This window comes from Schistocerca nitens, chromosome 5 (assembly GCF_023898315.1).
Source record: "Schistocerca nitens isolate TAMUIC-IGC-003100 chromosome 5, iqSchNite1.1, whole genome shotgun sequence".
Classification (NCBI taxonomy): Eukaryota; Metazoa; Arthropoda; class Insecta; order Orthoptera; family Acrididae; genus Schistocerca; species Schistocerca nitens.
The window spans coordinates 800061450-800078681 of NC_064618.1; the positions used below are offsets into that span (position 1 = coordinate 800061450).

Genomic DNA, 17232 nt, shown 5'->3' on the forward strand with positions numbered 1-17232 from the left:
CACCATGGCAACCACTAGTTTGCCTATCGACTTTACAACAACTTCAGTTGAAAGAAGCCTGCTGCCACGTCTTTGGAACGGCGTCCAACTGCACCATGGCAACCAGTGCTTCCAAATGGTTCACTAACAGGCCTTGAGAGGGCAACGCTTTTAGTGTCAAAAAGAAGTTCATATGTATTACATGTTTAAATATTTTTAACGCTTCTTAATTGACAATAGCTGTTAAACAAGCTAAGTTTAGTGTGTGTTTATTTTCCTTTCTTGACAATGTTCTTTTAACTAAGAAACTTTGCATTGTTATTCGACCTATAACCCGTTGGTTAGTAATGACATCATTCCGTCAGAAGTGGGCGGAGCCTCCATTATATATAGTAAGACGTGCACTGGTTTCTCCAGTAGTGATTTACCACCAGAAGGAGGTTCTTACTCACTGGTAAGTCATTGTTTTATAGCTTTATTACTTTATGTAGTTTCTTTAATGTATGAAGCCCTCTAATTAAGGCTTTGTATGCCACTTGTAGGTCGGAACATGACCACAGTAGTGGTCGAAACCGGTCACCGTAATAAATAAATTGTGATCAAGACTGTTTTTGATAGTAAATAAAAAAAAGGAATTGGTTATGTTTGGCTACTGTGAGACCATTTGCAGCCATTCATTGACTTCATGTTACCAAACAACGATGCGCCACGCCACAGAGCGACGATTGTTCGCGGCTGATTTGGAGAAATTGTGGAGAATTTGAGCGAACAGTTTGGCCGCCCAGATCGCTCGATACGAATCCCATCGAACATTTATGAGATACGACCGAGAGGTCATTTCGTGCACAAAATGCTGCACCGGCAGTTCTTTGTCAATTATGGGCGGCTGTTGTTGTTGTTGTGGTCTTCAGTCCTGAGACTGGTTTGATGCAGCTCTCCATGCTACTCTATCCTGTGCAAGCTTCTTCATCTCCCAGTACCTACTGCAACCTACATCCTTCTGAATCTGCTTAGTGTATTCATCTCTTGGTCTCCCTCTACGATTTTTACCCTCCACGCTGCCCTCCAATACTAAATTGGTGATCCCTTGATGCCTCAGAACATGTCCTACCAACCGATCCCTTCTTCTGGTCAAGTTGTGCCACAAACTCCTCTTCTCCCCAATCCTATTCAGTACCTCCTCATTAGTTATGTGATCTACCCACCTAATCTTCAGCATTCTTCTGTAGCACCACATTTCGAAAGCTTCTATTCTCTTCTTGTCCAAACTATTTACCGTCCATGTTTCACTTCCATACATGGCTACACTCCATACAAATACTTTCAGAAATGACTTCCTGACACTTAAATCTATACTCGATGTTAACAAATTTCTCTTCTTCAGAAACGCTTTCCTTGCCATTGCCAGTCTACATTTTATATCCTCTCTACTTCGACCATCATCAGTTATTTTGCTCCCCAAATAGCAAAACTCCTTTACTACTTTAAGTGTCTCATTTCCTAGTCTAATACCCTCAGCATCACCCGACTTAATTCGACTACATTCCATTATCCTCGTTTTGCTTTTGTTGATGTTCATCTTATATCCTCCCTTCAAGACACCATCCATTCCGTTCAACTGCTCTTCCAAGTCCTTTGCTGTCTCTGACAGAATTACAATGTCATCGGCGAACCTCAAAGTTTTTATTTCTTCTCCATGGATTTTAATACCTACTCCGAATGGGCGGCTATACAGACTATACAGGCAAAAAGGAATACAAACGTCTAAAAAATGAGATCGACAGGAAGTGCAAAATGGCTAAGCAGCGATGGCTAGAGGACAAATGTAAGGATGTGGAGACTTATCTCACTAGGGGTAACATCGATATTGTCTACAGGAAAATTAAAGAGACTTTTGGAGAAAAGAGAACCACTTGCATGAATATCAAGAGCTAAGATGGAAACCCAGTTCTAAGCAAAGAAGGGAAAGCAGAAAGGTGGAAGGAGTATATAGAGGGTCTATACAGGGGCGATGTTCTGAGGACAATATTATGAAAATGGAAGAGGATGTAGATGAAGATGAAATAGGAGATATAATACTGCGTGAAGAGTGTGACAGAGCACTAAACGACATAAGCCGAACCAAGGCCCCGGGAGTAGGCAACATTCGATTAGAACCACTGATAGCCTTGGGAGAGCCAGCCGTGACAAAACCTCACGATCTGCTGAGTAAGATGTATGAGACAGGCGAAATACCCTCAGACTTCAAGAAGAATATAATAATTCCAACCCCAAAGAAAACAGATATTGACAGCTGTGAAAATTACCGAACTATAAGTTTAAGAAGCCACGGGTGCAAAATACTAACACGAATTCTTCACAGACGAATGGAAAAACTGGTAGAAGCCGACCTCGGGGAAGATCAGTTTGGATTCCGTAGAAATGTTGGAACACGTTAGGCAACACTGACCCTACGAATTATCTTAGAAAATAGAATAAGGAAAGAAAATTTGAGTTTCTAGCATTTGTAGACTTAGAGAAAGCTTTCGACAATGTTGACTAGAATACTCTCTTTCAAATTCTGAAGGTGGCAGGGATAAAATACAGGGAGCGAAAGGCTATTTACAATTTGTACAGAAACCAGATGGCAGTTATAAGAGTCGAGGGACATGAAAGGGAAGCAGTGGTTGGGAAGGGAGTGAGACAGGGTTGTAGCCTCTCCCCAATGCTATTCAATCTGTATATTGAGAAAGCAGTAAAGGAAACAAAAGAAAAATTCGGAGTAGGAATTAAAATCCATGGAGAAGAAATAAAAACTTTGAGGTTCGACGATGACATTGTAATTCTGTCAGAGACAGCAAAGGACCTGGGAGAGCAGCTGAACGGAATGGACAGTGTCTTGAAAGGAGGATATAAGATGAACATCAACAAAAGCAAAACGAGGATAATGGAGTGTAGTCGAATTAAATCGGGTGATGCTGAGGTAATTAGATAAGGAACGGAGACGCTTAAAGTAGTAAAGGAGTTTTCCTATTTGGGGAGCAAAATAACTGATGATGGTCGATGTAGAGAGGATACAAAATGTAGACTGGCAATGGCAAGGAATGCGTTTCTGAAGAAGAGAAATTTGTTAACATCGAGTATAGATTTAAGTGTCAGGAAGTCGTTTCTGAAAGTATTTGTATGGAGTGTAGCCATGTATGGAAAGTGAAACATGGACGATAAATAGTTTGGACAAGAAGAGAATAGAAGCTTTCGAAATGTGGTGCTACAGAAGAATGCTGAAGATTAGATGGGTAGATCACATAACTAATGAGGAGGTATTTAATAGAATTGGAGAGAAGAGAAATTTGTGGCACAACTTGACTAGAAGAAGGGATCGGTTGGTAGGACATGTTTTGAGGCATCAAGGGATCACAAATTTAGCATTGGAGGGCAGCGTGGAGGGTAAAAATCGTAGAGGGCGACCAAGAGATGAATACACTAAGCAGATTCAGAAGGATGTAGGTTGCCTTAGGTACTGGGAGATGAAGAAGCTTGCACAGGATAGAGTAGCATGGAGAGCTGCATCAAACCAGTCTCAAGACTGAATACTACAACAACAACAACATCCACGATACAAGCAGCACCGCGCAATATGTCTGCAGGGGTCTTCCGACGACTTGTTGAGACCATGCTGCGTCAAGTTGCTGCGCTACGCCGGGCAGAATGAGGACCAACACTATTAGGAGGTACCCCATGGCTTTTGTCACCTTAGTGAAAATCAATCATTACAACAAACTGTCTTCGAGTGTGTATTCCGCCTCTTGCAGAACAGGTCTCATCGTTTGCTGTGCTAGAAGATAATTTTGGATGATATTTGTCGCAGAAGCACCGAAACACAAATTCGTACAGGACGACGCACATTTAATGGAAGCTACGACCTAGCAGGCACACTGATTTCTCACAAGCGATTCCGGGAAACAAGATTCGTTTGACCTCAAAACGGTAGTTCTCTCCCGTTCCTGTGAATGCAGGTCCACTAATTTGGTGCAGATTGAATAATATATTTTTATGGAACCTTCCCTCTAAGCGATTTCTCTATTAGTCTTTTGCAAGTCGTGACCATTTTGAGTCTTTTTTCGTGAACATTTAACCTATCTGTAAAAATGAAGATCACAGTGTTGGCAAAGTGGAGTACATTTGAGTGGCATGATTTTTACAGTGAAAGTCAATGGTTTTCTTTCATCTACAAAGAGTGGGTCGTAAAGTGTCTCATCAGTCTGCCATCCCCATGAATCAATAACGCAAAGAAATTTTTCTAGTCCCCTGTGTGGAATAATGACAGATTTTAAGAACTCTTCGTACAGAATTTTGCTGAACTTCCGATTTTTTTTCAGGCTACAGTTATATTTTTAATTTACAAATTAACTCTTCAACTTTTTTTTTGACCAATCGGATGAAAATTTTCTGGATAGTTCGCGCATGGATGAGAAAATGCACGGGAATATCTTTCCTGGAGAAGTTATAGTATATTGTACTGCAAAGGAATGGCTAATTGATACACACTATTGGCGTAAGGTTGCCTGAGAGTGGAATAACCCGGAAGAATAAGGATTAAACGTTATTAGTACCAACATGTTTATTAACACTCGTCCAGAAAAGTAACTTTACCAATTACACTACTGGCCATTAAAATTGCTACACCAAGAAGAAATGCAGATTATAAACGGGTAGGCATTGGACAAATATATTATACTAGAACTGACATGTGATTACAATTTCAAGCAATCTGGGTGCATAGATCCTGAGAAATCAGTACCCAGAACAACCACCTCTGGACGTAATAACGGCCTTGATACGCCTGGGCATTGAGTCAAACAGAGCTTGGATGGCTTGTACAGGTACATCTGCCCATGCAGTTTCAACACGATACCACAGTTCATCAAGAGTAGAGACTGGCGTATTGTGACGAGCCAGTTGCTCGGCCGCCATTGACCAGATGTTTTCAGTTGGTGAGAGATCTGGAGAATGTGCTGGCCAGGGCAGCAGTCGAACATTTTCTGTATCCAGAAAGGCCCGTACAGGACCTGCAACATACGGTCGTGCACTATCCTGCTGAAATGTAGCGTTTCGCAGGGATCAAATGAAGGTAGAGCCACGAGTCGTAACACATCTGAAATGTAACGTCCGCTGTTCAAAGTGCCGTAAATGCGAACAAGACGTGACCGAGACGTGGCACCCCATACCATCACGCCGGGTGATACGCCAATATGGCGATGACAAATACACGCTTCCAATGTGCGTTCAACGCGATGTCGCCAATCATGGATGGGACCACCATGATGCTGTAAAAAGAACCTGGATTCATCCGCAAAAATGACGTTTTGCCATTCGTACATCCAGGTTCGTCGTTGAGTACACCATCGCAGGCGCTCCTGTCTGTGATGCAGCGTCAAGGGTAACCGCAACCATGGTCTCCGAGCTGATAGTCCATGCTGCTGCAAACGTCGTCGAACTGTTGGTGCAGATGGTTGTTGTCTTTCAAACGTTCCCATCTGTTGACTCAGAGATCGAGACGTGGCTGCAGGATCCGTTACAGCCATGCGGATAAGATGCCTGTTATCTCGACTGCAAGTGATACGAGGCCGTTGGGATCCAGCACGGCGTTCCGTATTACCCTCCTGAACCCACCGATTCCATATTCTGCTAACAGTCGTTGGATCTCGACCAACGCGAGCAGCAATGTCGCGATACGATAAACCGCAATCGCGATAGGCTACAATCCGACCTTTATCAAAGTCGGAAACGTGATGGTACGCATTTCTCCTCCTTACACGAGGCATCACAACAACGTTTCACCAGGCAACGCCGGTCAACTCCTCAGAAATCGATTGGAAACTTTCCTCATGACAGCACGTTGTAGGTGCCGCCACCGGCGCCAACCTTGTGTGAATGCTCTGAAAAGCTAACCATTTGCATATCACAGCATCTTCTTCCTGTCGGTTAAATTTCGCGTCTGTAGCACGTCATCTTCGTGGTGTAGCAATTTTAATGGCCAGTAGCGTATGTCAACAGAACCTTTACGTATTAAGCCAAAACCATCCAGTTAGATAAAACAATTTAAGAACAATTACTGACAATCGATGAAACGATCTCTCCGAAGATCCTTAAACGATTAAGTACAAAACTCAAGAATGCCCTAAATAACCGTGTTTTATAATATGTGTAACACGATTGGAAAAGAGTCTTCAAACCAGGCATGGAATAAATATCTTTAGAATGTATTCAACCAAAATACACATATAATTCAGGATTACCTAAAAGGACTTCACTAAAAAGAAAGTAAAGCAATCAAAGCTGCTTGATATGAAACCGCCACACGTCGGGCAAGAAACCCGAAATTACTTAGGGCAGGCCTAATTCGCTGCTCACCACACTCCTTATTATAGGAATAGTGGGAACATGCCCCTAGGTACAAACGTACAATGACATTCTGATTAACAGAGAAGTCACTTTTAAGTAAAACGAGTAAAAACTTTAGTCATCAGATTACATGCTGACAGTGTAGAAGAAACAGATGTGATAAGTTGCTAAAAGATAATAAGGTAACTGTCCAAGGCAACCACCACCATTAACATCAGATTTTAAAGAAGTTCAGTGGCCAACCGAGATTCAGCTTCAAATCACGCCAAAAGGCGGAAACGGTAAATATTTAACTGTCGCGAGAGACGGAAAACGTAGGTTGAAGGGAGACGCGAACGGTTGGCTGGTGAACATGACCTATGTTAAACACAGGCTTGGCTTGGAGGTATGACCTACCAAAATACATGCAACAAGATTTGTCAAAAATGGCTCTGAGCACTATGGGACTTAACATCTATGGTCATCAGTCCCCTAGAACTTAGAACTACTTAAACCTAACTAACCTAAGGACAGCACACAGCACCCAGCCATCACGAGGCAGAGAAAATCCCTGACTCCGCCGGGAATCGAACCCGGGAACCCGGGCGTGGGAAGCGAGAACGCTACCGCACGACCACGAGATGCGGGCAAGATTTGTCCCCGTAGGACGGAGAAGCTCCGAATAAGTAAAGAAAACGAAAATGGCTCTGAGCACTATGGGACTCAATTTCGGGGGTCATAAGTCCCCTATAACTTAGAACTACTTAAACCTAAGTAACCTAAGGACATCACACACATCCATGCCCGAGGCAGGATTCGAACCTGCGACCGTAGCGGTCGTGCGGTCCCAGACTGTAGCGTCTAGAACCGCTCGGCCACACCGGCCGGCTAAAGAAAACGACTTGGTGATTCAGTGCACATCGTACCACGCATTAAAAAGGAATATTTTGAACTTCACGAATATTTCGAAAAAATAGTTCAAATGGCTCTGAGCACTATGCGACTTAACTTCTGAGGTCATCAGTCGCCTAGAACTTAGAACTACTGAAACCTAACTAACTTAAGGACATCACACACATCCATGCCCGAGGCAGAATTCGAACCTGCGACCGTAGCGGTCGCTCGGCTCCATACTGTAGCGCCTAGAATATTTCCACATTAAACGCAAAAGAATTATGCAATAGCAAGAAGTTCAAAACCTCAATAATGTAAAACACAGAATCAAGTCACAACTCTATGACAGTTACCAAATTGAGGCTATTATGTTTTCGTACGAGCAACACACGCCTCATATCGCCTAGCCAGACACAGGAAAAGGAAACAACAACAAAACAGGAGGCTGAACCGAGGCAGATATAGAAGCAGCAGGACACAAACACGCGCAGGAACTGAACCAGCCACAACTATCACTCTCACAGTGGGGAGCAAGATCAGAGATCCGTCTTTACGAATGCCGCGTGGTCTCGCACTGAAGCAACGAATTAAAATAATCTCACCGAGCATCCAAAGGCGCTGTGCGGAGACAAACAGTAGAAAAGCTTGGAGCCGCCAAGAGATGTGTGGATGACAACGACCCACCGCTGGCCTCCAGATCTGGTCGGGCAAAGGAATAATGTGTCCACTCTGGTTTCCGGTGCACATCCCTCGTGTGCGGAAGATGCTCAGCCAGACTAACTTCGAGGTCATACGTGTGGCAGAACAAACAGTCAGCCCGTTGCACCACACACCTGCGCTGTCCGTGTTGCTTCAGTCACGGAAAAAAAAGCCTCCTCGCTACTCGCGGCATACGTGCCACACCCTCTTCAAGCCGAAGATCGAATTCCAGGAGACCGCGCGACCTATCTATCGCGCAGCGGTTCACTGGTCTTGTTCAAATCTTTTTTTTTTTTTTTTTTCTGCGCAGACACACTTCCTGCTCATTGTTCTGCAAAGGATCTACACTCCTGGAAATGGAAAAAAGAACACATTGACACCGGTGTGTCAGACCCACCATACTTGCTCCGGACACTGCGAGAGGGCTGTACAAGCAATGATCACACGCACGGCACAGCGGACACACCAGGAACCGCGGTGTTGGCCGTCGAATGGCGCTAGCTGCGCAGCATTTGTGCACCGCCGCCGTCAGTGTTAGCCAGTTTGCCGTGGCATACGGAGCTCCATCGCAGTCTTTAACACTGGTAGCATGCCGCGACAGCGTGGACGTGAACCGTATGTGCAGTTGACGGACTTTGAGCGAGGGCGTATAGTGGGCATGCGGGAGGCCGGGTGGACGTACCGCCGAATTGCTCAACACGTGGGGCGTGAGGTCTCCACAGTACATCGATGTTGTCGCCAGTGGTCGGCGGAAGGTGCACGTGCCCGTCGACCTGGGACCGGACCGCAGCGACGCACGGATGCACGCCAAGACCGTAGGATCCTACGCAGTGCCGTAGGGGACCGCACCGCCACTTCCCAGCAAATTAGGGACACTGTTGCTCCTGGGGTATCGGCGAGGACCATTCGCAACCGTCTCCATGAAGCTGGGCTACGGTCCCGCACACCGTTAGGCCGTCTTCCGCTCACGCCCCAACATCGTGCAGCCCGCCTCCAGTGGTGTCGCGACAGGCGTGAATGGAGGGACGAATGGAGACGTGTCGTCTTCAGCGATGAGAATCGCTTCTGCCTTGGTGCCAATGATGGTCGTATCCGTGTTTGGAGCCGTGCAGGTGAGCGCCACAATCAGGACTGCATACGACCGAGGCACACAGGGCCAACACCCGGCATCATGGTGTGGGGAGCGATCTCCTACACTGGCCGTACACCACTGGTGATCGTCGAGGGGACACTGAATAGTGCACGGTACATCCAAACCGTCATCGAACCCATCGTTCTACCATTCCTAGACCGGCAAGGGAACCTGCTGTTCCAACAGGACAATGCACGTCCGCATGTATCCCGTGCCACCCAACGTGCTCTAGAAGGTGTAAGTCAACTACCCTGGCCAGCAAGATCTCCGGATCTGTCCCCCATTGAGCATGTTTGGGACTGGATGAAGCGTCGTCTCACGCGGTCTGCACGTCCAGCACGAACGCTGGTCCAACTGAGGCGCCAGGTGGAAATGGCATGGCAAGCCGTTCCACAGGACTACATCCAGCATCTCTACGATCGTCTCCATGGGAGAATAGCAGCCTGCATTGCTGCGAAAGGTGGATATACACTGTACTAGTGCCAACATTGTGCATGCTCTGTTGCCTGTGTCTATGTGCCTGTGGTTCTGTCAGTGTGATCATGTGATGTATCTGACCCCAGGAATGTGTCAATAAAGTTTCCCCTTCCTGGGACAATGAATTCACGGTGTTCTTATTTCAATTTCCAGGAGTGTATTATCTGTCGATAGTACTGACAGCCAGTTTGTTCGGTATTAATTGCATACTCGAGGTGAAAATTAGGGATGAGTATTGTCGTCCATTCCGGAATTCTTCTGCACCTCTTAATACCTTGCCCATCGTTCAAATGGTTCAAATGGATCTGAGCACTATGGGACTTAACTTCTGAGGTCATCAGTCCCCTAGAACTTAGAACAACTTAAAGCTAACCTAAGGACATCACACACATCCATGCCCGAAGCAGGATTCCAACCTGCGACAGTTGTGGTCGCGCGGTTCCAGTCTGTAGCGCCTAGAACCGCTCGGCCACCACGGCCGGCTGTCCATCGTTTCGAGCTCTTTGGAGATGTCCAAAAATTTGTCACTTGAACTACGAACGATAAACGGGATGCACATTTGAAGAAAGTTCGCTGTAGTGACTGGTTTGTTAATGAAATTACACCTAGAAGAGAGGAGAGTGCTAGTCCTTCAAAGAATCCATGAGAACCTCTATGAAGGTTGGAAAGTAGTTGATGTGCTGCTAGCGGAATAACGCTGTGGAGGCGTGTAATGAGTCATGTTTCAATTAGCAAAAATTGGACAGATCACTTTCATCTACAAAAGTTTGAACCAATCATTCACATCATTAACATAAATACCGCTTGTAATACACGTGAAATTGTTATTTTAGAAGCCGGCCGGTGTGGCCGAGCGGTTCTAGGATCTTCAGTCTGGAACCGCGCGACCGCTTCGATCGCAGGTTCGAATCCTGCCTCGAGTATGGATGTGTGTGATGTCCTTAGGTTAGTTAGGTTTAAGTAGTTCTAATGGACTGATGACCTCAGATGTTAGGCCCCATAGTGCTCTGAGCCATTTGAACCATTTGTTATTTTAGGAAAAAAACGTAAATCTTGTACAAATTCTCGAAATTCTACTGCTTCATTTCTCAATTTTACATCCAAAAGCCATTCAAACACTATAACTTAACATAGAATAAAGAAAATGTTCCGCTAGAAGAATTAAAACCAATTTTTATTTTTTTTTAATGTTCCTGTGGATACAAAAGTCCAGGTCGGTCACGTGTACCATTAATGTAGCGTTGAGCACTAATGGATAAATCGACAATCGTCATTATAGTTCGGTGAACTTGCACGAAATATTTACAAATTATGAAGACAGTTTTAGACAGGGCTGTCTCTCAGCAACCTTAAGTATCACCACAGGAATCATACAGGCAACCGGTTGCAAGCAGCTGTTTGGTACATTGACGCCGGCCGCGATGGCCAAGCGGTTCTAGGCGCTTCAGTTCGGAACCGCGCAACTGCTACGGTCGCAGGTTCGAATCCTGCCTCGGGCATGGATATGTGTGATGTCCTTAGGTTAGTTAGGTTTAAGTAGTTCTAAGTTCTAGGGAACTGATGACCTCGGATATTAAGCCCCATAGTGCTCAGAGTCATTTCAACCATTTTTTGGTACATTGACCTACGTTTCGGTATCTCTGAGAATGTCTTCATCGGAATGAAACTTAGGAACTGTAAAATTACATTGCGAGAAAGCAATGGTCAAAGGTTAGAGCAGATATGCTCAAGTCAAAAATTAAAATTAAACACATTCAGGCCTTGGCCACCTATGTCTTAATTTTAATTTTTTACTTGAGCATATGTACTCGAAACTTTGGCCATTGCTTTCTCGCAGTATAATTTTACGGTTGCTTAAAGTTTCATTCCGATGAAGACATCCTCAGAGGAATCGAAACCTAGGTCAATGTACCAAACAGTTATTTGCAGCCGGTTGGTTGTATGATTCCTATGCTGAAATTATACAGGGTGTTACAAAACGGTAAGGCCAAACTTTCAGGAAACATTCCTCACACACAAAGAAAGAAAATATGTTATGTGGACATGTGTCCGGAAACGCTTACTTTCCATGTTAGAGCTCATTTTATTACTTCTCTTCAAATCACATTAATCATGGAGTGGAAACATACAGCAACAGAACGTACCAGCGTGACTTCAAACACTTTGTTACAGGAAATGTTCAAAATGTCCTCCGGCGCATGTAATCCCTGATGCGCTGATGCAGCCCTGGAGAATGGCGTATTGTATCACAGCCGTCCACAATACGAGCACGAAGAGTCTCTACATTTGGTACCGGGGCTGCGTAGACAAGAGCTTTCAAATGCCCCCATAAATGAAAGTCAAGAGGGTTGAGGTCAGGAGAGCGTGGAGGCCATGGAATTGGTCCGCCTCTACCATTCCATCGGTCACCGAATCTGTTGTTGAGAAGAGTACGAACACTTCGACTGAAATGTGCAGGAGCTCCATCGTGCATGAACCACATGTTGTGTCGTACTTGTAAAGGCACATGTTCTAGCAGCACAGGTAGAGTATCCCTTATGAAATCATGATAACGTGCTCCATTGAGCGTAGGTGGAAGAAACTAAAATGAGCTCTAACATGGAAATTAAGCGTTTCCGGACACATGTCCACGTAACATCTTTTCTTTATTTGTGTGTGAGGAATGTTTCCTGAAAGTTTGGCCGTAGCTTTTTGTAACACCCTGTATACACAAATCTTCCTCGTGAATCACTTCGGAAACCGTATCGAGATCCCTACACCAGTTCCTGAGATAAGCCTTCACATACAGACAGAAGACCGCGACGGCCTGCTAGCGCTTGTGCGGTGGCGCGCCGTGCAGTGTTTTGATTTCGGCCAGTGTGTGTGGAGGTCGGCATGTGAACCGCCTTGGACTGCGTGAGCTGCTTCCGAGGTCAGAGCGAGCCGTGCCTCTTTGTTTACAAGGCGAGCACGCTCCCAGCACCTGGTCCCAGGAAGCACGGCGCACTTCCGCAAACGAACGCAGGTACGGGGCGACTAAACGTAATGTTACATCTACTGGGAAAGGTGGCAGAAGAAACGTGTAACTCAACATATGGCTTTCCTAAACTCCGGTACTAAATCCTTGTAGTGAGGCCGCGTCCTAGGGAAACGCAACACAAAAATTTTAAATAAAGATTTGTGATTGTTTTAGTAGTGTGGCGCAGGACCTCTACGAAAACGTGGACGAAGTAATTTTTTGCCGGTTTATTTGCCTTAGGTTTTTCGTGGGCAACTGTTATGAAGAAATCTCCTCGGGTTATCTGCCGAGAGATGACGTCATGCTGTTACAACGTTTCGGAAAATTTGCTACTCCCTATGGCGAAGATTTTGGCTAAAGATGATTAGGAAACACGCCGAAACAGTTAAAATGAACCACCAACTAACAGCGCAAAAAACCGCAAAAATTCACACGTTTCAAAGGTCAAGTCTTCATCATCAGGATTGTTGTACAGCAATTTTTAATAGAGGTCAAGATACACTATAAATAAGAACATTAAAATAACGTGGTTACTTCCTTGCAACAGCGTCTGCTTACAATGTACGAGGGGAGTTCAATAAGTAATGCAACACGTTTTTTTTCTCGGCCAATTTTGGTTGAAAAAACCGGAAATTTATTGTGGAATATTTTCAAACATTCCCGCTTCGTCTCGTATAGTTTCATTGACTTCCGACAGGTGGCAGCGCTGTACGGAGCTGTTAAAATGGCGTCTGTAACGGATGTGCGTTGCAAACAACGGGCAGTGATCGAGTTTCTTTTGGCGGAAAACCAGGGCATCTCAGATATTCATAGGCGCTTGCAGAATGTCTACGGTGATCTGGCAGTGGACAAAAGCACGGTGAGTCGTTGGGCAAAGCGTGTGTCATCATCGCCACAAGGTCAAGCAAGACTGTCTGATCTCCCGGGTGCGGGCCGGCCGTGCACAGCTGTGACTCCTGCAATGGCGGAGCGTGCGAACACACTCGTTCGAGATGATCGACGGATCACCATCAAACAACTCAGTGCTCAACTTGACATCTCTGTTGGTAGTGCTGTCACAATTGTTCACCAGTTGGGATATTCAAAGGTTTGTTCCCGCTGGGTCCCTCGTTGTCTAACCGAACACCATAAAGAGCAAAGGAGAACCATCTGTGCGGAATTTCTTGCTCGTCATGTGGCTGAGGGTGACAATTTCTTGTCAAAGATTGTTACAGGCGATGAAACATGGGTTCATCACTTCGAACCTGAAACAAAACGGCAATCAATGGAGTGGCGCCACACCCACTCCCCTACCAAGAAAAAGTTTAAAGCCATACCCTCAGCCGGTAAAGTCATGGTTACAGTCTTCTGGGACGCTGAAGGGGTTATTCTGTTCGATGTCCTTCCCCATGGTCAAACGATCAACTCTGAAGTGTATTGTGCTACTCTTCAGAAATTGAAGAAACGACTTCAGCGTGTTCGTAGGCACAAAAATCAGAATGAACTTCTCCTTCTTCATGACAACGCAAGACCTCACACAAGTCTTCGCACCCGAGAGGAGCTCACAAAACTTCAGTGGACTGTTCTTCCTCATGCACCCTACAGCCCCGATCTCGCACCGTCGGATTTCCATATGTTTGGCCCAATGAAGGACGCAATCCGTGGGACGCACTACGTGGATGATGAAGAAGTTATTGATGCAGTACGACGTTGGCTCTGACATCAACCAGTGGAATGGTACCGTGCAGGCATACAGGCCCTCATTTCAAGGTGGCGTAAGGCCGTAGCATTGAATGGAGATTACGTTGAAAATAGTGTTGTGTAGCTAAAAGATTGGGGAATAACCTGGTGTATTTCAATGCTGAATAAAACAACCCCTGTTTCAGAAAAAAATGTGTTGCATTACTTATTGAACAGCCCTCGTACGTCTGCAAAATTTGGAAATTTGTGGTAAGGTCTTATGGGGCCAAACTGCTAAGAATATCGGTCCCTAAGCTTACACACTACTTAATCTAACTTAAACTAACTTACGCTAAGGACGACACACACACCCATGCCCGAGGGAGGACTCGAACCTCCCATGGGGGGAGCTGCGCGGACCATGACAAGACGCCTTAAACCGCGCGCCTGTCCGTCTGCATCACCGTCAATTGGTAAAAGAAACTAAAATGCCATTTCTGTTTAGTCTGTTTTATCAGCTGACGGTGATGTGGACGTACATCTTAAGAACACACATTTGTAAGGGGAGTGAGCACGTTATTTTCTGTTTTATCTATATTTTATCTTGATCGCTATTAGAAATTTTTGTATAACAGTTCTGATGATGAGTTCCTGTCCGTCAAAATGCATACATTTTAGCGTTTTATGCACTGCAAACAGGTGTTTAAGCCGATATTTCAACGTGGACTGTAACAACCACGACCTTATGTTGAAACGTCCCCTTAGAAAAATTATGGATGGATGTGCTGGGAAACTTCTTACGTTATTTTATTTTCAAACAGCTGAGCAAATCTGAACGTACTCAGACATTTCTCTCCTTACTTATTTTGATCATCACTAAACTGACACACATTAAAAAAAAATCTGACTCAATAAACCTACAAAAAAAAAATGTTCAAATGTGTGGGAAATCTTATGGGACCTAACTGCTAAGGCCATCACTCCCTAGGCTTACACACTATTTAACCTAAATTATCCTAAGGACAAGCAAACACACACACCCATGCCCGAGGGAGGATTCGAACCTCCGCCGGGACCAGCCGCATAGTCCATGACTGCAGCGCCCTAGACCGCTCGGCTAATCCCGCGCGGCAATCCCTACAAAAGAATGGCCCTGACTAACAATAACCTTCACCTTTCATGAATCACTTACCTCACAAAAATCATCGTTGCTCGAACTACTGCAATAAAGCGAGCGCCAATACTGCCAGCTAAATAAAAGATTCTAACTACTGAAGGCACTAACTACTGATAGGCATATAGTTAGTAAATGAAAGATTTAGATTGAGAACAAACAATGTATTTACCTTAATAGTGTTCAAAAATCATTATATATATATATATATATATATATATATATATATATATATATATATATATATCAGTTCATGACATCCAGTCTTACAAATTTCCTTTTTCTGACGGACACACGTCCAGATCGTTCGCTCTCAAAACTCTACCATCTCTCTCTCCCCACATCCACCACTGCTGGCGGCTCACTGCGCAACGCTACGTGCTGTTCACATTCAACTGTCCAACACTACAATAGCAAATGTTCCAACAATGCAAACCAGCCACAGACTGCACACAGCACAGTCAGTGATTTTCATACAGAGCGCTACGTGGCATTGACAACATAAAACTGTAAACAGCCTACTTACAACGTCCATTATGGATAAAATGAAGATTTATCAAAACGTTTGCTACAACTCGGCGCCACGAATCCTCTTAACAACTCAAGAAGATTTCATCAATTAAAATCGCCGAAAAAGTTTGCGTTCCCATGTAAGTGTTAAGAATTAAGTCACCACTAACCTCTCAAATGCCAGTGTGGCGCCCAGTCGACACAGTGGCACTTTAGTTACAAACATCGTAAAACTTTCAGAAGAATCATTAACTGGATTTTGGCAGCTGCATATGAATTCGATTTCGAGGAAAGCTGTTTTATTCCATAGCTCATTTCATCCAATGCAGGACCTATCACTTTTTTACTTCCTGTCACTAGACACGAATCCTTGAGCTTCTGACGTTATGGAAAATCTTTTTCAGATAACTTTATTCGTTATGGACATATTATGGGAAACCTACAAGACATCTTAAGACCCACAGCGTCTGACAGATAGCTTTCTGATTCATGGCTTCATAAGAAGTGGAGCTCTCTTCTGAGCAACATGTAGCAAGACTTCCCAGATATGCTCAATGACGTTCATGTCTGGGGAGTTTGGTGGCCAGCGGAAGTGTTTAAACTCGAACACTCTATAGCAATTCTGCACGTGTGGTGTGTCGCATTTTCCTGCTGGAATTTCCCAAATTGCCCAAGTTCGTCGGAATGCAGAATGGACATGAATGTATGCAGGTGATCAGACAGGATGCTTACGTACGTCTTACCTGTCATGCTCGTATCTAGACGTATCAGAGGTCCCATATCACTCCAACTGCACACGCCCCTTCCCATTACAGAGCGTCCACCAGCTTCAACAGTTCCCTGTTAACATGCAGGGTCCAAATTCGTACATGTCCATCCGCTCGATACAATTTGAAACGATACTCGGCCGACCAAGCAACATGTTTCCAGTCAGCAACATTCCAATGTCGATGTTGATGGACCCAGGAGAGGCGTAAAGCTTTGTGTCGTGGAGTCATCAAGGGTACAGAGTGGGCCTTCGGCTCCGAAAGTCGATATCGATGATGCTGATAGCCCAGCATTGAAATCTACTGCAATTTATGAAAGGGTTGCACTTCTGTCACGTTGAACGATTCTCTTCAGTCGTCGTTGGTTTCGCTCTTACAGGAACTTTTTCCCGCCGCAGCGATGTCAGAGATTTGATGTTCACAGGATTCCTGATATTCACAATACACTCGTGAAATAGTCGCACGGGAAAATCCCCACATCATCGCTACCTCGAAGATGCTGTCCATCGGTCGTGCGACGACTATAACACCACATTCAAACTCTCTTAAATCTTGATAAGCTACCATTGTAGCAGCAGTA

The 17232-nt window shown here is 44.8% G+C and overlaps 1 protein-coding gene across 1 annotated transcript in view; it reads left to right on the plus strand.

Moving 5' to 3' along the window:
* Positions 1-17232, plus strand: part of LOC126260930 (clavesin-2) — a 343358-nt gene that overhangs the window by 143436 nt on the left and 182690 nt on the right. The gene's annotated exons all lie outside the window — the stretch shown is intronic.